General features: G+C 39.6%; 1 long non-coding RNA gene across 1 annotated transcript; it reads right to left on the reverse strand.

Annotated features, from left to right (window-relative positions):
- Positions 1 to 270: 270 nt before the first annotated feature.
- LOC146767904 (uncharacterized) lies at positions 271 to 21016 on the reverse strand. The gene is made up of 4 exons (XR_014953768.1): positions 17834 to 21016; positions 16961 to 17282; positions 9103 to 9158; positions 271 to 3740 (listed from the first exon to the last, which is right to left on the reverse strand). It is a non-coding gene; the product is annotated as an uncharacterized LOC146767904 (long non-coding RNA).
- Between the last annotated feature and the right edge of the window lie 1362 nt (positions 21017 to 22378).

The raw sequence follows: 22378 nt of genomic DNA on the forward strand, positions 1-22378 counted from the left end.
AAATGTCACCAAGTCCAGTGAATCCAATAATATGTGTTTAACTGAACTGTAAAGTCTACCTTAATTAAGTTACATTTTCCAGAAAGGTTTGGAAAATAAAATAGGGTTTTCATGACCTCCTATCAGCCTATGTTCCAGGTTAATAAACCTCAGTTTCAAGAAAGGACCTAATTTCTAATTTCTAATACTGATCTGGCTTCTCGCTCGAGCCAAAACTTCCAAGATTGGTCAGCCCTGTAATATAAAGTATTTTTTATATATATATATATATATATATGAGGATATGAGGATACTTGTCTAATTTAAATCATATCTATGTTTAGGTAAATAAACTGAGCATTTCACATTTTTCAGTGGAAGTAATTTTAAGTAGTCTTTGAAGATATTGTGTCACTCTTCCTTGCCCCTTTTATCCCCTCTTTTGAAGATCCTTTGATAATAAGAGCTGTATATCCTATTCAAGTGCAAGGTTCCCCTTATTGCATGTAGAGAGGTAAAACTATGAACATAGAGAATCCCACAGGTCTTTGGACCTGCGCAACTCACTGGAGACTCCAGGCTGAGCAGATTGTAGGCTATGACCTTTTTTACAAGTCAACAACATGTATTTCCCAACTTTGTACCTTTAGCTCTCCATCACTGTTTATAAACAATTTGGCTGCACTCATCCTAGACTTCAAATTTCTTAAGGATGTAGTACCACAACATTCATTCAAAACCTCTTTTCCTCATACCTATTTCGCCATTTTTTCCCTTTTCTTTTCCCATCCTTTCCCATCCTTTTCCTGTCTTTCCTCTTTGTATTTAATTTCAGTAGTCACGATAATACTCTGAGAAATATTTCTTGAGCTCAGGTTAAAAATTCTGGTCAAAATTATGAGGGGAAGGTACAGCCTGATCCCAGGTCACAAATGAGAACACTCATTGGGAAGCTACAGTTCAATGTCCAAGCAGCACAAAAGACATAATCTTGATTTTGGATGTTCTTACAGGACTGTCTGAAGCAAGGAGATTAAAAGCCAATATCTCATCAGAATTGTTTCACTTTATATAACTAATTGTCACTGAAGCAAGGACAGAGGGAATTTTCCACTCTGCTGCTCTGTCTGGGGCTAGTGGATTTTGCCAAGGAGCAATTCAGCCCGGCCCTTAAAAACTGATCAGAAATTCAGAGTGCCCAGCTAGAGGGACATTGGGGAGGTTTTTAGAAAATACGGAATTCTCAATATGCATCAGCAAGTCTTCCCTGAAGTGAGCACCACCCTCCTCCACCTTGCAGCCAATCCCTCAGTCTTATTGATCTCTCATAATCTTTTGCTGTGCTTTAGAGCTGTCAGAGCTATATTCTGGTGCTTACAGATAGAGCTGTAGACAATGGCGAGTGCCCAATTTCTACTGGTGGTGTCTCTCACTATTCTGAGCACCACGTGCTTTGTTGGCTAATCTGAAATGCAAGAAAATGATTGTCAAAAGAATGACTTTCTCTCGGGCAAACCAGGCAGCTTGCTATGCACGTACATTTATTTTTGAGATCTTTGATCTATTCAGCCACAGCTTTGATCTGTCTCTCAGCCTCAGATATTTCTCCTGCAGGCACTGCCTTCTCTTTCACAAAAGCATTTGTGTTGTCTCTACCTTCTCCATAAGATTTCCAGCCTGCTGATTGAAACACCATTCTCCTTCAAGCCTCCTAAACCCAGCACCCTGTAGGCTGCTGGGGGTGGAGACTGCTGCTGCGAAGATATCTCATGAGTCCTGGTGCAAGGGCCTTGGCCCCAGACCTTTTTGGCTGTTTACTTTGTTTGGGTGCTTGCCTCTTTTCAGCTGAACAAACTATGCCCTTAAGTTAATTTCCATTAGAGAGAAAAAACTCCAGCTGCTTTTTAAGTAGCCTGATAGTGATAGTTTTAAAGTACTGTAGGAGTTATTTTTTGATGCAGGTGCATTGCTGCAAGGGGAATGGCCTAGGACACTATCCCTGAATCACACAGAGCTCTCCTTGGCCTCCTCAGGATATCTATATTTTGACTGGAATTCTTCTCAGCTGGAATCTCATTGACTCTGTGGCCTCCAAGGAGTTTATTTCCAAACATTTTTTTTTTTTTTAATACAGTATCAATCAGAGTGCAACTCAGTGCCTGCAGAGCTTATATCTAGCATTGGAGATCAAAAATATAAAATAGGAGGAAAAAGGGAACACCACATATTTGTTTTTACACCAGAAGCCAAATATTTAAAGCCAGAGATATTTTTACTAGAAAAAATGTTTCACTTTTTTTTATGATGCCAAAAGCATGGCTTCATAATTAAACCTTAAATGAGCATAAAAATCCATGTTCACTGCATTTAACTTCAGTAAAAAGGCATAAAAATTGAGTAGGAAAATAAGAATTTCAGCCAGGACAACACACTCAGCTGTGCTTTATTGTGATTGTCACAAAACATCAAGGGCTTTCATCAGCCTGGTGGACTGCCAGATATACCAAACACTTTAAACAAGTCCTACAGGTACTGCATGCTTTAACACCCTTTAGCGGTTCCCATTAAATTGTCATATACTCCGCAATGATAAAATAAGTTTTTCATTAGGGCAGTCAGGAGAGAAATACACATGTATCATAGCTACAGAATTTCAGAGAGCTGCAAAACACATGGTAGCATTTGAATTCCTGTGAGACAGCCCTGCAGGGAGAGCATGAAGGTGTTTTTCTTGAAGATCTTCTTGAAGAAATAACATAACTTTTGACTGACGTAGTATGCAAGGGGCACTAAGCCTGGGCCAGAATTCTCATTCTCTTGTTGTGCCTCTTATGAACACAGATACCAATAATTTGCCTTGCTTTTAAATGCTTACAAGTGCAATGTCACAGATAACAGGTGGTAAATCAATCCAGGGTTTATCATAGAACAAGTAGATTACATTGACAAGTTTAATTAGCTACGACCTTAACAGACTAAATCTTTTTCTCCCACTGACTGAGAAGAATGCTCAGTATGAAGTCACAGTTTTTAGTATCACAGCCCTTTTTTGCAGTTCCCTTTGCTGTGCTTTCAAAGTTGCTTACATCTCTGGCAGGGGCCAAAACCACATGTGGCAAATCATCTCTAGAATGTTATGGGTTCTTACACAGCTGCTAAGTCTGTGAGTGCTGCTTCCTTCACTTCCTTTGTGGGCAGGGAAAGGTGGATAGTTTCCAGCACCCATGACTGATATTTTACTCTGGTATGCAATGATAAAGAAAGGCACAGCTCGTTTATCAGAGTACACCAGGACCAGCTCAGAAAGTAAGAACAACAACTGAAGAGAGCAGAATGGGTGTTTGAACATCTTCTATGTCCAGAAATGTCTAGTTGAATGTCCATATGGCTTTCATCTCAGCTCTGCCTTAGAGCAGCTCTTGACACTTCTGTGGTTGCTCCTCTAGCTTTGGTCTTGTTGTGTGGACGCTGCTCTTAGGCCAGCTCTCACGTGTTCTTCATCTTGTATTGCTCACAAGCATCACTTGTTCCCCAGTTTCTACTTGTATTTGACATCCCTGCCCCTGATCATATGCAGCTCAAGACCTCATGGAGTGCATGGTGCAGCTTGTCAGGCAAATTTTCCCACCATTCTTCCTCTGTGCTTGCTCCATATGCTCTCCCAGTCACTGTGAGGAATGGGGCACTGAGTGACACGGCAACAACCCCAACAAAGAGCCTCCACATTCACACACCAGAAGTTAAAGCTGGAGATACAATGCCTAGCAATAAAAGACTAACATCAATAAAATTGTTGGGAAGAAAGAAAAGCATTTAAGCACTTTGGAAGATTGCTCAAAATTAGTACTAGTTTTTTTTAGGGAAAAACTAAGGTTAGGATCCTAGGGAAGTCATGGTACTTTTCTGCAGTAAGATAACACTCATGGTATTCAAGGAAGACTGAAGAAAATGGGTGGGGGTGTTTCCTCAGCTGGGAGAAATGAAGGATGAAGATCCTTCTGTACAGTCCTGTCCAGAAATATGGCACAGCCAGAGGTCCTGAGTTGGGCCCTGCCAGAGCACTCCAGTCCTTCCTTCACCTGACCCAGTTGATTATGCCAGTCTTTCACAGCTTGTGCTGGTTGAATAGAAAAGGAAATCTAACTCCTCCCCAGCATTTCAAACTTCTTAAAAATGGCTTACAACACTTTCTATTCATACACAATATCTGATGGTCTGAAATCCTTCCAGGCCTGGAAGCAATTGTTCCATATTTCATAGGGGAGCTGAAATCCCCTTCTGTCCAGCTATATGTAGTTCCCATTTTTAGCCTACAGAGAGATGGGGATATAAAGCCTATTCCACAGGAAGAAAACATCATTCTACATCCTATAGGCCACAAAACAATCACCAGAAAATAATGAACTTTGCTTGCTGCTGACCTGAGCAGAATTCAAACTGTGAAAATTTCCATGTCCAAGATCAGTCAGCTTAGCTAAAGTGCCTAAGTGAGTTTAATTTTTGCAGACTTGACTTTCACTATTTGATTATTTCAGGCATCTCATTTTCTCGAGTATTACTTAGAGGAGGAATGAAAATAAAATGATACATGAAACCGTGAAATGAAATAGAACTAACATTCACAAAAGAGAGAGAGAGGAGAGCTGGTTCCAAAGCAAGCAAAATTTCACTGGAATAGACAGAGATGCTTTTGTTTATGCCAGGACTCTGTTTTTCCCAGAGAAGTCCAATATAGAAAAAAAAGAAAACAGGATAGAGGAAGGTCATCATTATTACTGTAGATCCTAAATTAGATTTCCTAACTGTATCTTGATTGATCTGTAAGGTTTTTAGAGATAGGGAGCCAAAAACATTAGGGGGAAAATCGAATTTTATGGAAACCCTATCAAGATAATAATTTTCCCTGGCTTCTTTTGCTTCTGCTTGAAGCCATTCACAAAGTAAAACATCCCTCCAAGCCCAGCAGTGCCCTCATGGCAGTGTCTCCCAGAGCTGGAGCCAAGGCTGAGTGAGCTCTCTGTGCCCCTGCAGCTCTCCCTGCTTCAGCCAGGGCACCCAGGCTCAGCACAGCACTCCTGTGCCACAGCCCAGCAGCACTGGGATTTTCCCAGCTGCCCGCAAGCTGCTGCTGCGTGTGCTATCCTGGGCAACAGGCAGAGCTTGTCGGGTAGAAGGAAGCCTGCAGGGAAGTAAATCCCCTGCAAAATACCTTCACAAATGACAAATATAAAAACCATTAAAACTGAAAAAAGATCTTACCATGAGAATATTTCACCTACACGTACTTCTCTTGCTATCCACCAAGATAGGGCTGTGGCATAATATTTACAGGGATGGGGATTTTTGAACCATACAGCTTCTGAGCAGACAGAAATTGGTAAAGGTCCAAGCTGGGACAGATTTAAACAAATCCATGGTGTTTTGAGAGTGGGTTAGCAGCTGCCGTGGACCAAAATCCAGGACTGAAAATCACTAATAATACCTAGCTACCCACAGAAGGCTTCAACTCAATCCTCCACCACTGACAACTCATTATTGGGTTTAGATGACATTACAAATAAGCATGCTTTGTGGAGGATGTCATCATTTTGTAAGGATTTGGTAGTCTAAGGTTCCTACTGCAGGTTCATTCAAATACGCACATTTAAAAAAAAAAAAGTAAAAACAATCACATCTAGGACACACACTTCTCTAGGACATTTGCCACTGCTGTCAGGGTGGAGATACTGTTCATTTTCCTCAGCAGGCTCAGCATGTGCGCTTGAGTTCTCATGCTGTGGAAATCTGCTCTCTCTGACTAGCAGGTGAGGAAATGAATTACAGCTACCATCCCTCCAGGCAAAAAAAAAAAAAAAAAAAAAAAATCTATTTGTTGTCACAGCAGTTAGGTGTGAGATTTCATTGTCCTTCACTTTTGGAGGAATTCTTTTTGTCTGCAGATCAGCTACTATTAATATCTACATACTTTCCAGGATGTTGTTTTATCTCAGCTGCCTTTTTCACTCATATCACAGAGCCATTAGACACAAATTGTACTGGATTGCCTAAGGAAACCAAGTGATTGCCACCCTCAGCTTTTTCTCCCTCTCCCTAGCCAGCTGGCCCTTGTTGGAGTACCTCTAGATGTCCCCTTTTTTATTCCTCTTCACCTATTGTAGGTCAGGGCCTCCACGCTCCCTAAACGATAGCAATTTCCCTCTGTTTCTTTAAGAAATCAATCCAGTAGAATGGAAGTTTTTCAGCTATTTCAGTCCAGTAAATAACTGCATTTAATTTGGCACCTGAAATTCCTTTATTTCACTCTGCCTTGCCAGGTAGAAGCAGAAGACATGATGGTACAAAATCAACATTTTGTAGACAATAGTATATAGTCCATCTAAAAGGGGCTGGCTTATGACTCTCTGGCACAGAGATGAGAAAAAGATTCTGATGTTACCAACATCAACATAGAAATATTCTGAAGAAACCTGATCTCTCAAAAGTATCAGATGAGTCACAATTACTCATTCTCTCCTTCAGTTGGTTGGGGAGAGGGACTCAGAGAAAAAGCTTATTAATGCTGGCTCATAATATCTAACAATTTCAGCAACCCACATGTGGTACAGTTACAGTAGCTGTCATGCAGGGGAGACAGAGCCAAGATCCACTCAGTCTCTATTGCTTCTGTCCCAAACTTGCAGCTCCACCATTTCCCATCAAACCCAAGGTATGAGCTGTCTGTGTAGGAGTGTTTGCAAGTGCTATTTCTCCAAGGCAGTGTAACACTGACACATTCTGATAAGACACATCATCATCCATCCCTGCAAAAGGGCAACTGAGGATGTCTGATTTTTGCATTATAGCTCCAGAGCTGCCAAACAATCTCTGCCTGCTTGTAAGACCTGGGCTAAGAAGCAGCAGGGTCAAAAAGAGCATGTGACACATTCTCAGGAGGAAGGGAGACAAGTTGCCCATCCAGAAAACTGTGCTTTTGGTGGTTTGAAGACAAAAGAGGCTTGTATCAGAAAATATTTGTGTACAGGCCATTTGAAAACATTCAGATAATGTTATGACTGAATTACTCAATTCTATTTTCACAGTAAACTCTGCTATAGCAAAACTCCCTTTAGAGCAAGGAAAATTAAAGTCACTAATTGTTTCATATGTTCAATGTGGGAATTGCAGTTTCATTTATAATGAAACTTTGATTACACTGTAATTGTTCTAGCAGAAAATTTTTTCCATTTTCTGAGGCTTCTGCAGTATTTTCATACTGTCTGTGTCTGCAGTAATTTTCATATTTCTTGACTAGCATTGTGTAATCACACATCTTTAGGCTTCCAGAACTGTGGTTCATATTGCCTAATTCTGAAATTTTGGGCAAACTCAATGGAAACACTCTTCTTTAGTGGGGAAAACTAACAGAAATGCAGTGTTTTGGATAGCCTGGTAAGTCCTGACTGCTCTGTGCAGAATCCCAAGGGAAACACCAACTCATACTTTTTACTTTACTTGAAAGTATTCTGCACTTGACATGTCCTCTAGTGCTTTTCCTGTAACAGAAAGCCACTCTTCCCTTCCAGAAATTGTTTCCATGACTTCCTACTGGAGTTTATTTAGTAATTGCCTACAAAGTGTGAGCATCCCTGCACTGAGCATTTGAAATGAGAAAGCATCATTGAAAAGACCTTCACAAACTTGTTCCCAAGGTAATTAAATACATGAATGACACTCTTCATGACCTTCTCCCCACTGTAATATATTTTGCTTCACGCTCATCCATGAAGATCACCTCCAGGTGGTTATTGGCATAACTTTGAATGTTATAGTTGTTGATATTTCTCCTACGTTTGTACTGGTGAAAGAGTGGTTTAGGACTCTGAATTGTTTGTAGAAATCCAGTTTTCTTGCATTTCTATGTCCAGTGCCTACAGGTCTGAAAGCTTCATAGAATAATACATAGTAATGAGCTGATGTTTATCACTTCTGCTTCCTTTACAGTTTTCCAGTGTCCTCTCCTATTACAAAGGCATATTGTAGCTATCAGGTGGAATAGGAGGGGAGCAATTCTACCCCTTTAGTTCCTTAGAAACCCTAGGGTAATAACATATTTTACAGTGAAGGAAAAAGTATTTGTAATTGATGTCAACAGATATGGGCATGAAATGACTGACAACAATGTGCAATTGAGGCCCAAAGCAGGGGACTGGCAGCTGAGACAAGGGTGTTGTTTCCATGTCACTGATATCAGGATTGAACTGTGTAGTGAATATTCACATCACTGGAGTGAGAAGTATTCAATTTCCTCAAGATAAACTCTCTGTAGTCTGAAAGCGTGAAGAAAATGTGTCAGGCTACTTTCAGGGCATCCTTTTCTGAAAATGAAACAGGTTTTCAAGATATGAGCAAATTAACACCCTAGATAAAGCTGTTTTGCCAGATGACTTCAGCCTTTTCATATTAAACATTCTTTCAAGTAAGGCTTGAATTCTTTTGAGTAACAGTTGTGGGCCTCAGCAGTAATGTCCTTTAGCACTTAGCTGGCATTACTAATGAATTTTTAGGTGTGACATATCTCTGGGTGGGAAAGCTACTATATGAACCATTGAAAAGTGGAACCATTTTAACCTGGATTATGTAGAGGCTTTCCCTGTGCTTCCATTTTATAGATACTAAAGACATGTTCTGCTACTGGTGTTATAAATTGTCCATGTGACACAGGCATTCACTTCTAAATATTTGAGTTCTGTGCTGAACAAAATATGTCTCTATTTTAGATCTCAGTGTTCTCAACTAGAGAAACTGGTACTTCTAAAAGTCTGTTCATCCTTACATAGGACTTGCAATCTTTTGAAAATATCAATGATGGAAGTCTGATGTCATTAAAAATCTGTCTTCATATTTCTTCTTGTGATTTGTGTTTTACTCTGAAGGTTCTTCATTAGTCTTATATTTATCACCTTGAAATTTCAGTAATTGAGCATATGTAGAGGCTGAATTTAGAGAAAATACATCAGCATCTTTCAGTGTGTCTTGAAGTACCAGGTAGGCTAAAGAAATCCTTTATCAGTTATAATAAATGTCTTGGTTCAGATAATGTCAAAAATATCCATTAACAAATAACATTAGTGCTGAAATACATACCATAATGGATTACGTCCAACTGCATTCTTGATCAAATGTAGAGACATCTAATGATGCTGGAAAAATATAATTAGTAAATTTGATTTTAATATATCATAAACAAAACTAACATGTGGAAAATTATTCAGATTATACTTCAGGAATCTAAAGAGAATTCTTATTATATTACAATGTCATATGTCAGACATTGCCATGAAAAGAAAGAAAGATAAAACTAATTAGAACATTTCCAGTAAAAAGCACTTTTCATTACAAAGTTCCATATGTCAAAACTGAAGCTATTCACAGAAGATGGTTGGTTTTAGTAAATCCCAGGATAATTTAAATTTGAAGTTGTCAAAATACCTTTTTTTGGTTCTTTAAAGCAAAAGTCTTCTCTTCTGACATTAGATTATTTTTTTTTCTGCAGCAATTTTCATTATTGTATCATGAAAAAGTTCAAAAAATAAAAGTCAGTTATCAGGAAAAAATAATGTTTTGATTAAAACAGTCTCTTTCATTATTATAGCATCACTCAGAATTTGTTTTCCATTTCTTTTTGTCCTGACTGAACTTTGAAATCTCAAGAATTTCTATAGATCAGAGACCTGCTTTTCATGCACCGATGTCAACATTTGATTATCTCAGCATACTGTACCATTCATTTAAGTTAGGAGTCATAAGACAATGTCAGTGTTGTGAAACCAATCCAAACTTACAAATTCTTTATTTGAGGGCATATTTTTTTTAGAATTTCTTTTCAGGCAGATGTTAGTTTAAAATGGTTAACATTTCACACTTTTTTTTTCTCCTTAGACTTTATTACATTATGAAAACAGTTATTGTGTGATGTGAGGCTTTTCTTTATCATCCAGCAATAGACGAGGGGTCCATGAGTGTGTATTTCATGTGCAAATCCTTTGATTTTCTGTTATACAGTTCTGTTGCTGGTTCCATGTTTTTTTAAATGTCATTCCTTTGATCTTAAATAAATTAATTTAGAACCACAAGTAATTGACTGATTTTCCTACCAAAAAAAAACCATTAAATATATTACTTTTTGACCTCTTCTCCCTCACATGCTAGGAGGAATGTTAAAATTCATATCACGTTTAGCAGAACAGCAAATCTGGGCTTCTCACCTACTCAGTGCTTAACTGGATGCTTTTAGTTAAGACTACACTGTTGGCATGGCCAAAAAGAAACTGCCTCTTCAGTAACAGCTCTGGAATCAGTGCAGGGACTACATGATGAAAGCAAAACTTTGACCTTCACACAGATCCTTATTATAAACCAAACCTAAGCATAAAAGCACTCTTCAACGCACGACTGACACTAGAATCAGAGGCAGCCATCTGCTGTATCAGCTACAATTTTGCAGGATTTTGTCATGAGCAGGAGAGCTGCCTGTTCCCAAAGTGACTAAGATTTTTGACCAAGAGTGAGGCAACAGCTGTGCTGTGTGTTGAGGCAAGACACAACCACTCGGAGGCCCTGGACTAGTACTGTTATCCAATGCTACATCTTGGTTTTGGGCTCCATGGATGGATGTTCCACATTTGTTTTACTCCAGACAAGCACTCCCTGTCATAAGAGAACCAGATTCAAATGGCTGGTGCCTCTGGGCCAGTGGCACAGTGAAACTCTTGACAGTTGTAATGTAACTCCATCTTAATCTGTTTATCAGCTAATTATTGCTGGCAGGACAGTCACTGAATCTGTGCAGGTACCAGTCACTCAGTTTTGGTGTATAGCATGGCTCAGAGCAGATGGACATGGAGCCAGGAATCATTAACATACTGATACATATCTATCACTTATTAATGAGTAAGACTCTTATGCATTTTCAACAGGACAGTTAAGAGGTCACAATGCCACACAATTATGCTTTTAGGGCAAACTCTGATCCTCTCAGGCATCTAGCAAGGAAAGGAACAAAGGCTTCAAATCATCAAAGAACCAGTTAGGGTCACCTTGTCAGTTGCTGACAAATTCTGCTGATGTCTACACTTAGCTGAATTAACCTTTGACTTGGACCAAGGTCTGTTTCAATGACACAAATCGGAAACTTCGGACTTTATCTCCAAATAAGCAAATTGATAGAGTTTTCTGCAGGATCTGGGCAGGCTTGAGTTAGGGTGGCATAGAAAATATTCCACCACACTAAATAACCTTTCAAATCTCCCTTCAAGGCTCTTCTGAGGGAGAGAAATGCTCTCTTAGCACTGTGAGAACTGATGGGAACTATTAGCAAAATCAGTTACTGATGACTTTCATCTCTTCTGAGTGTGGATGGACAAGGGAAGGGTAGTTAGGACATGGGATGAGGTATAACTGTGGGGGATGTTCATGTCCAAGTTAATGCAGGTGCTCAGACTCTGGCAGCCAGCACACAGGATAAACCAAAACCCAGTCAGCCCCTACCTTGCTTCACTTTTCTGAAAAAGAAACTAGATATAAGCCAACTACAACCCATAGATTGTGTAGCATATGCAAGAAGGAAATGGAACAGTTGTTTAATCTGTCATTAAAAGAACAGCCATCCACTTCATTATCTGATAACCTGTAGCGGGACCCTGAACTGTCCTGAATACCACCTGGACTCTTAATACACCATATTCTTAACTTAATTCTTCAGAAAAGGAATGGCTCTATCTAAAAAGACTCACACTTTCAGTCTGCTGTTTCCTAGAGAAGGGCACCACAAAAGCTTCCTTCAGATGGCAAGCATCCACTTTGTGGCCAAAAATATTCTAATGCCTTCTTCATCTCTGTAATTGCTGCTTTTAATATTCCCTGTCTAACCACCTCGGAAATAAGGCAAAAAATAAAAGCAAAATACATTGATTCTTACCTTATTGGAACATTTTAATGGTATGGAACCGCATTTAAAGAAGAACACATAGCTACAAAGGCATCTTCATGACAGATTTAAAGACAACAATAATTTAGCAGCTCAGTCAGCAGCAACACATTAACAACTAAATCCAAAGGCAGACGTCTTCAGCTTTGTAGCCTTAGCACATACCGTGGCTCACCTCGCAGGCAACGTGCTATTACAGGAGATGAGATTTTGCACCCTTACACTCAAATTGCTGTCAACACAGATTCCTCTCTTACAAGGGTTTTGCCTTTAACATAACCTCTGAGGTTATGTTAAATAGGAGAAAATTGTATCAAGCATATAGCATAACAGGAGGTGTAGCATGTTAGAGGCTTAGCATGCACATCTCTGCATCACTATCCAAGATTGCCCACTTGAAACATGTTGAAGCAGAGAGGGTGAATTCTGACTGGAAGTTGTCATCCACTTTCTACCCCCCAATTTTGACACAGATTGGCTTCATCTTTTCTCAGTACTGCCTCCTCTGACATACAGAGTCAAGAGGTAAGAAGGTTTGGTGTATTTGAGGTTAATGCTGTATGACCCTCTAGCATTAGACGGTGCTCACTGTTAAAAGGTAAAACCTTATGCCACCCACCTCAGGACCATGAATTCAAATTTTGGATCAGTTAAAGCCAGACCAACTTTGAAATTAAAAAGGAGTTTTCCACCCGATACAGATCTAGATGTGAGGACAAGCAGAAACCATAAAGATCACAAAAGCAATAGCAGTATATATCAGTAATGTCAGTATCTCTTCAGGCTTCAGATACAGCCTCCAGAACAGACATTATGTTATGCTGCGTAATGTTTAGTAGAATCCAAATTCTATCTGTGACTGGGTGAAATAGGCTGATTTGACTGTTTCCTGTCATTATGCATGGAAATTTGACTTAGTGATGATAAATACTGAGCCACAAAACTCTTCAGAGTTCAGAAGAGATTTCTTGTTTTCAGAATGTTCTTCTGATGATACAACAATGTGACTCGGGACTTATTACATACAGCTGTTCCTTTTAATCTCATGTATTTAGCTTCAATGTCAATTTCAGACACTCCCCCTGGAGCTACATGGAAATTCGCAAGCAAACATGAGCTGAACCCGGAGAAGGTCACACAAGAGGGAATGAAGGAGCTTGTGAGAGTGAGTGCTCAGAGTACTGAGCAGCACAGCTGAAAGGAAGGGTAGGTGTGCTCCGGGTGCTCACTGCCTCCATGGTGCATGCTGGCCTGGTACCAAGCATCCCCTTACCTCCAGGATCCCCTCCCCTAGCCACTGCCCAGCTTTTGAAAGGTTTGGGCTAGGGTTACCTTTTCTGAGGGATCTTTGGTTGCAATTTAAAAAATCCTAATTTCAGTGCTTATGTCATATTGAATTATTTTGGCAGGAAAGAACTTAATGCCTCTCCTCCTCCTATTTTACGCCATCTTATGTAGCACCAAGTGAAATAAAAAAGTACACATTAAAAAGAAAAAAAAAACTTGTTTGTATTTTATTGTGTTTTCTTTTTGGCTTTATACACCATAACTTTAAATTTTTCCACTATTTTTTGAAAAGTTGCCCAATGATAACAAGTGAAACAGGACATTGCAGTGCTGCAGTAATTGATTAATTTCAAATGAATACCTTTGTTATGGAATGTTTTTCAAAAAAATCCTTTTCCATTCTGCCAGCCCTACTATTCAATTTGTAGACTTGAAATTAAATAGATGTATAGTGTCCTATCAGTCCTGAGTGATGACTTCTGAAGAATTAGGATGACTTATATTTTTTAAAAATTTATTTCATCAGCCTTTAAGGAATATTTTGGGAAGTGTTAAGTGCCAGTAATTTATTACAAGAAAGAACTGTTGAATGAGCTGCATTTATCTCTTCTAGCCTACAGCAGAATTGCTGTATTACTATACTGTAAACATACTGAGATAATTGCTAATGGTGAGTGACAGAATACTCAACAATTTACCTATGGACAATCTCACTCTGGGTATGACTGACACTGAGGAGTTCTCATGTACCACAGTGAAATCAAAGAAAATATTGTTTCTTTATGGCCTTACAAGAAAAAGTTGCATTTTTATACAAACTGCAAATGCAGTAAAGGTCTTATATAGTATTTAAGGTGTTCAGGTCAGAGGGTTTGGTTTTGGTTTTAGTTTTTTGGTCCTTATAGTTTTGTATTTGAGCTAAAAGAGATGTAAATTGCTACTGTTCTACTCTCACAGCATTTCAGATACTAACTACTAAAAGCAAGTAATTATGCAGCTTATATTTGTGAGGTGATTGGCAAAAGTGCTGCAAAAGCTGGAGCAGTATAGACTGGAAGTCCTAGCATGCTTACTAAGCACATGTCTTTGTAAAAATTACATCATGTATTTTTCTGGTTATATTTCATAAAAAGTTTATTCTATAGAGCTGCTAACTTACTACAAACAGTATATCAGCCTGCCACTCCTCATTCTTTTTTTCTGGCACAAATTTTCTTGAGTTCCTATATATTTTGGCAATCACAAGGATGATATTGAAAAACAGGGAAAAGAATTTATTCATATGCACACTGCTTTAAGCCAGAAGACTTGCCATCTAATATTAGACAGTCGATTTCATACTTGACACAGATTAGTAGTGCCTTAGACCTAGTATCTCTAGACCTGTATTTGTCCATTAAATATCTTTGAATCTTTTGTAAGGCAAACTAGTTTTATGATAGTTTCCCAGGCATACAGAATTGCTCATTATGACAGCATCAGTGTCTGATTTGTGCTTTTGGCTCTGGCAGCAAATAGACCTCCAAATTCCATTTGTGCTAGATGAGTCTTCCTTGAAGGAGGAGAAGAATATGGAAGGTTTGGGGTTTTTTTACTTCCTTTAGCCTTTATTTTTGATGTCATTAAATAGTAGCTTCTACCTCCAGATAATAATATGGGAATGCAGGTAATTAAATCAAAGGATTGTAAAATACTCAGTGCTGAAAAGAAAGCTGCCACAAAATCCATTTGAACAGCATATGGAAAGAAAAATAAAAGTGCAACTGGAGAAATTAATAAAACTTGACCACTGGAATCTCTTAGAGAAGACCCTTGAGAAGTGGGTCCTCATGGATCTCATGAGGCTCAACAAAGCCAAGTAAGGGCCCTGCAAATGGGTCAGGGCAACCTCCAGTATCACATATGTGGGATATGAAGCAATTGAGAGTAGCCCTGATGAAAAGGATTAGGAGTACTGCTGTTTGAAGAGGTACACATGAGCTGGCAATGTGCACTTGCAGCCCGGAAGGGCAACCCTGTCCTGGGCTGCTTTAAAAACTGTGTGGCCATCAGGGTGAGGGAGGGGATTCTTCACCTCTGCTCCACTCTGGTGAGACCCCACATGGAGTGCTGTGTCCAGCACTGGAGCCACCAATATAAGAAGAACATGGATTTGTTGATGCAGGAGCAAAGGAGGGCCATGATGATAACTGGGGGATGGAGTAGCTCTCCTTTGAGGAAAGGGGAGAGACGGGTTTGCTCAGCCTGGAGAAGAGAAGGCTCCAACAAGACCTCATTGTGGCCTTCTGATACCTAAAGAGGGCCTACAAGAAGGCTGGAGAGGGACTTTTCACAAGGACATGAAGTGACAGAACTAGGGGAAATGGCTTTAAACTCCAAGAGCTTAAGTTTAGGTTAGAGAGTAGGAAAAAATGCTTCACTAGGAGAGGGTGATGGCACACTGGAACATACTGCACAGAGAAGATGTTCATGACTCATCCCTGGTGCAAAGCCAGACTGGATGGGGCATAGAGCAACCTGATCCAGCTGAAGATGTCCCTGCACATTGCAGGGGTGTTGGAACTAGGTAACCTATAAAAGTCTCTACCAACCCAAGATGTTCTATGATGCAAGATGCCATGGAAATTCTCTAGGATCTGATGTACTGAACAAAGTAAACTTCTTAAGTTATGGTTTGGCCCTAAATGCATAGGAATTTTTAAATTATGGTAATATTATTCAACATGGTTAATTTAATTTGAAACAGGACCCATTCATAAATACTGTGAATTGAGAGCTGCTGGATGTGATTTGATAAGCTGGAGCTTAGTGATTTTTGTGTTTCTTTTCAGCTGCTAAGACATTCATCCTCCTCCTCGCTGCACACTGGGTGTGCAGGATGGATTCAAGCCAGATTGCACAGATAACAGTGGGCAGCCATGAGATCTGCCTCAGTGCACACCTGCAACTGCCGACTTCGTGCCAAAGCTGCAGGCATGTTCAGCAGATGGCTGGGAGCTTCTGGGGCATGACAGAACACATGGAGCCATTGTCCACAACTAGACACAGGCAAGTAAAAGAGATTTTTCCCTCTTGCACACACACACAGTCTATTTGGGGAAATAAAATGCAGATTAAAAAAAAAATCCAACCCAAATTTGATAGAAAAAATAGAACACTGACATGAGAAATGAAGCTACCACAGGAGTTTATATCAAAGGTTACCCCTAAATAGCTCCAAGTTGCATTAATAGTTTCAAATTTGTATTCATAGTCATCTAAAAATCTTACTGCTTCTTTTACTTCTTTAACTTCAGACAATCACATGTCTGTGAAATGTTTTGCTTGACTTGGGAAGGAAATACACTCTTCTGCTTTTCTATGTTAGATTATGTTAAAGGCTTTTCTGACTAATAATGAGAGATGGAGAGGATGAGCTTTCATTGAGAACTTTTCTTTGAAGTTGAAAATCTTTGGTATAGCACTCTCATTTCTAAAGACACTATAATCATCTTGATGGGAGGAAAGAAAAATAATTCTGGCTCCGTACCTATCTTTCTCCCACTCTCCCCCTCATTTTCTTTCTCCCTTTCCTTCACGCACACACACACACACACACACACACACACACACACACACACACACAATCTCTTTGTGGGGTACAGAAACAGCAACCTACAATGCATGTATTTTTTAACTGCACATTTACATCTACACAGGTATGGATATTTTGTTTAAAATGGCTCTTACCTTTAGCACATGCATACCGACACACACCATACTTCAAGGACTTTGCTTTCATCCTTTTCAGTACACTTTTATGGTTTTGACCTTTATTTTCTGTACACATCCACACATCCTGTCAAATCTTTTCCAAATGAATTTTATAGACACAAATATTTGCTCTAAAGGAATCTGGAATTATAAACACCCACACTCAAGGAGACTTTAAACATGAATACTTTGCTGTGGAAATACTTGCATTCTTCACTCAGGGAATAAAATCTGCATCTTGTGTGACCACTTCCAACCAGACAGCACATCTTCAGTTACAATTATGCACCATAATTCCCTGTGATGGAAGGATAGTGACAATAATCAATTCAAATGCATTCAGATAAATAATTTTAAAGTAAATGCATATTGCTGGAGGATGTTCAGTGAGCAGAAAAAAAAAACCAGTAGCCTAATATGTTATTTCTTGGGAATAGTTCTGTCTGCCCTTAGGCTGATATATTCTTTGGGAACGTTTTAATGCAGTTCCTATAATTAGCAAGTACTTCACAATCACCTTCTACAGAATTAAATCTCTCTGTAATACTCGTGTGTGCTTTGAAGGCATCGAAGCATACATACATAGTTCTTGTATCAGCAAAGAAAGGTTGCAGGGCAGGACCGGGGGAGGGGGCTTTAAACAATTGCCAGGAGGGATCAACATCGTTTCACTGCAGTGGACGACATCTCTCCTCTTTGAGAAATACTAGTGAATATTGGTCTCACTGAAGCCGCTGGGCATTTTGACAGCTGTTCCCGCAGCAATCCAGCTGGGGAATGGCTTCATTTGCATTGTGCAGGGGTGGGGGAGAGGTATGCGGGGACAGAGTCAGGCGCTCCTGTCCTTACCTGGAAAAGGAGGTCACACGTGGGCTGGGTGCCTGGGGAGGCAGCTGGCAGCTCTCTCCCAGCCATTTTCCTTGTGCCCTTCGGCCAGCCCTGTTCTGCCCCCTCACCCCTCTCCTGCTCACACCCCGGGGCTATGATGTCTACAGGCAAAATGTGTTCCTTCAAGATTAACTGCCTGTGATAGTATGGAAAGATTACCATGTGGTTTTTAACTCTTTCAGTGTCCTGGGACAAACTCTGTCTATGGGAGGTCCCGCTCTGGCTACCAGTGCATCTTGTCTTGAATTGGCATGCCAAGAGATGTAAAAGTCGTCTGAATATCAAGCTGATATACTGTCATGCTTGGTAATTATTCTGCCAAGTGTCTTATGGGAGGCAAGAGCAGAACAGCTGTGGAAAACCAGGCAAGGACTGTTGTTCTTGCAAATAATCTTTGAGCTTGTTGTTCAGTAATTGCATAGCTGTAGAAAGGACCAGAGTTGATATGATATATTTCATTTTGAGTGTAAAATTGGCCTGGTGAAGGAAATGCCTAGAAAAGGAATTGTGCGAAAATTTAACTTCTGATGTTGCTTGCCAGGTATCTGAGAACTTAAAAAGAATAGACTAAAAATAAAAATCCCAAAAACTCTTTTAATGCCATTTATTCATTTTTTTTTTTTTCTCTGCAAACTCGAATTTGATAAGAGAGGGCTGCACATTTACATAATGCATTAGTCGACTACAGATCCATCCCTGGACCTCATGGATACCCGTACCTCCTCATGTCAGTAAGCACCTCTAAAAAATTCCCTATTTCTCATTTCGAACCAAAGAAGGCTTTTATGACATTTCATGTTAAAATGTACTTAACTAAAATAATTTCTCAGAAGTGATCTACAGGATTAGAATTTCGACTGCTTAGGAGTATTCTGTATGATTTAGACAGTGATAGCGCTCTGTCTCAAAAAAAACACCAAAAAACTTATAAATAAATGTCTCTGTGGTAATCTGATTAGACCTTCACTTTATGTCTAATATAACACAGCTCTTTGATTTCCTGTAGAATTTCTAATGCACTCATGTTACTGTGATTCCACAATTACTGGAATACTTGGAGCAAAAAGCTGAAGACAACTGATCAAACACTAGGCAGTATTTTTGAGATGTTCAATTAAAATGTTTAAGGGATCTATGAAAACCTGAAAGCAAGCTACTTATTAGGGTGATTTGCTCATTGTTGGAAGCTGAGGGGAAAAGTATTTGTAAGATTAACCTCTCTTGCAAGGATAAGTTAGATTAATGGCTTAAAAAATGTTCTGGGTAATGTAGTTCTTTTACCTGCAGGGTTTTACGTAGACAGGCATGTGAGAAGGCTGCAGTACTGCAGGGTTGGCATGCATTGCTTATTTAGATTCATACCTGCAAAGCCGGTAGTGATTTCATGCCATCAGAATGAATTTGAAACAGAATTCATTGCTTTTTCCAAGGAGGAAAAATAGAGAGAGAAATTTTGAGAAGCCCCCCTGGTGCAGGTTATACTTGTTCTTTCTTTGACCTTCATACCTTTTGAACCATATGCTTCTGAGGAGGATGATATAAAGACATTGAAGGACTTTGGTCAAAGTGCAAGACCAGATTCCTAAATCCTAGATTCTTTGTAAACAGTACAGACATCCTATGGGGCCTGGGGCTTGTCATCTCATTTTTTATGTGCCTTGAATTAATTTTCTCTGAAATTCTGAAATTTGTCCATCTCCCAAATAGGTAGCTGATATGAAAACTTATTTTTACTCTAGGACATGGCACATAGGATGGACAAAAGGTGGCTGGGAGTTTCATTTAATCTCTGCTTCTATCACACTTTCAAATTATCAGTTCCTAAGGTGTAGGTTGAGATGACACAGCTCTGGGAGCTGCCAAGCCACATATTCCAAGTAACTGAAGTGCCAGTAGAGAGAACTGAAAATCTCTCATGAAACCTAGAGAATTAAATCATACTATAGCGCAGAGTCAGTGTAGATGCATATGCACACATACATATATACATATACACAGATATAAGTCAATTAGCCTGATAAACCCAAATCATTCTGTGATTCTACAATATAAAATTGGGGCAGAATGGTTTTAGCTATGGGTTAAAATGGCTATGTAAATCAGACATTTCCCTTTGCAATCCCAGCCACTGTCAGTGAAGGTATCTGGAGTTTATCCTCTTAAGTACAGTAGGAGTAAAGAGCAGCCAGCCCTTTCCCTGCCCTCCATTTCCAGGACAGCTTTCCTGAATTCTTGCAATAAGGTCTGACTTTCCACCCCAGTTGAAGGTGACTGTGCTCTTCTTAATATCTGTTTCCTTCTCTCACAGCTTTCAAGAGGTGCAAGGACCATGAATCTTTGTTGTGGACAGTGTTTGACATGTGATGAATTGCCTGGGGCAGCAAGTTCTAGAAAGTCCCATTTTCTCTTCCTACAAAGGACTGTCATTGTCTCTTCAATAAATGTGTCTTGCACATGTAGCGGGGAGGAACACATTCTCTAGCTGTATGGCAAGTAAATTGTCTTCAGAGGGGAATATATGCAATCTGAATTCATTGAATTCCACACAACTTTGTAAAACTTCCCCTTTTTACTGAGGAAGAGACATGTTCCCTGTTTTTTGTCCTACTAGAATAATTGCAGTATATTAAGACACACCAGGTAAGCCAGAGCAAAGCTTGTTTGGAGTTCTCATTTCAGCTGCACATTAAGCACTTACATTGTAATATATTCAAACTGACAGCTTCATTATGGAGAATTAATCTAAATTATGTCTAGACATATATTTGCAAGAACAAGCATCACAGAGACTGTTTGGTGGCTGACTATTCAGAGGAATTAAACAAGAAAACCCCAGGCTTAAATGTTAAAAAATAAATTGTTAAATTGATAAACAAAGGAATAAACGAGCTTAGGTCCTGCTTCAGAAACAATACCAAAACCTTCTCCCTAGAATGTTACTAGTTTACACATTCCTTCACCAGTTTACCATTTTAATTATCATCCCCTTTGCTGTAGGGATGCAACACTGCTGGAATGCTACCACAAAAGCCCACACAGCAAGCCTATAGGGAACTCACAGCAAGCCATAGGGAGCATTACATGATTCCAGCAAAAGTGTCTGGATTTGCCCATACTTTGAAAAAATATTGCGAATCTCAAATGGCTAATTTATATCATATGTGTCAAGAGGATTAGCTATCATTTTAACATTTGTGAAGTTACAGTCATAAATTTAGCACTGCTCACCTTTAATGGTGATAGGGAGAAAGGGGACTTGTAGCTCACTATGTAATTTTTTATTATTTTTATTAAAGACAAAGGCTTTAGGATTTTCAATCTGGCAATAATAATTTTATTACCCAGCTATAAAAAATCCACAACACTACCAATTGCTCATAAAATTAATAGTAAGTTTAAAGTCTCACTCTATACAGTACTTCAGATTAAACTCACTGCAAGCTAAAAGCTTGCAACTGTAGGGCAAGGGATGGCATATGAGAGGTCTGGTGCTTCACTGTAGCTGGGACAGAATCAGATCCTGGACAGGAAAAATGTGAGACTTGAGACTGCTTCAGCACCAGGACTCCATATTTACAACAGTAGATTCAACTCCTTGACATGCCTCTTTTCTCCATAGGGAAGCAGGAAAAACTAGCATGGGCACAGCCTCAGCAACAGGTCCTAACAGCTTCCAGCCTGAGAAGGCTTTCACTCCTGTGACTCAGGGAAGGCAGAGCTACCTGAGCAGATGAGCCTGCAGATACACCAGGTGGGAAAGGTGCAGTGCAAGAATTGCACATGTCCTACAGAAATGGGAATGAGGTAACAATGACGGCAGCACAGGAAGGTCAAATTAATTTCTTAAGATTGCCCAAAGGGCTGGTGCCAAACACAGTGTCTAAACCCTGATACCTCCTGAATTCTGAGTGAGCAGCTGGGAGTGCAGTGAAGTTTTACCTTCAGGAACACTATTGCTGCTACCTTCAGTAAGTGCTTTAAGTGCTCTGTCAAAAGTGCTGAACAGCTATTTAGAAAGCAGAAGCAGAGGAGTATGGCATTAGTTAACCACTGCTGTGTGCTGGGCTGCCCTTCTGGTCCCTGCTGTCAAGGGAGGCTGAGTAAAGAGTGCAGAGGTTTCAAAGGGGAGCCACAAAGCTGGATTGTGGGTTGCCAAACAGACTGTAGGAGGGGAAACATAATGACCAAAATTTATTCCAAAAAAAGAAATATGAAGTGGTTTGGGTGTTTTGTACAAGTGTTAGCCCACAGGCTGAATATCTGAGAATAGAGAGCTTTTAAACTTTTACTGACAAAGACTGTGACAAGATCCAATCACTGATAAATGTCCTTTAGTGGAAGAAATTCCAAATAGAAGCCTGCAATCAGTAGTGAGTACCTCACATGATTGCCTTCAGGCTATGAAAGGATTCCTTCTCCCGGCCTCCAAGATATATTTTGATTATTTTTCTATCCACCTACCACTTTCTGAGGTGTCAGAACCGGTCACCAGTTAGAAGCAGGACA

The sequence above is a fragment of the Lonchura striata genome, chromosome 3 (genome assembly GCF_050655825.1).
Source record: "Lonchura striata isolate lonStrDom1 chromosome 3, ASM5065582v1, whole genome shotgun sequence".
In the NCBI taxonomy this organism is placed as follows: domain Eukaryota; kingdom Metazoa; phylum Chordata; class Aves; order Passeriformes; family Estrildidae; genus Lonchura; species Lonchura striata.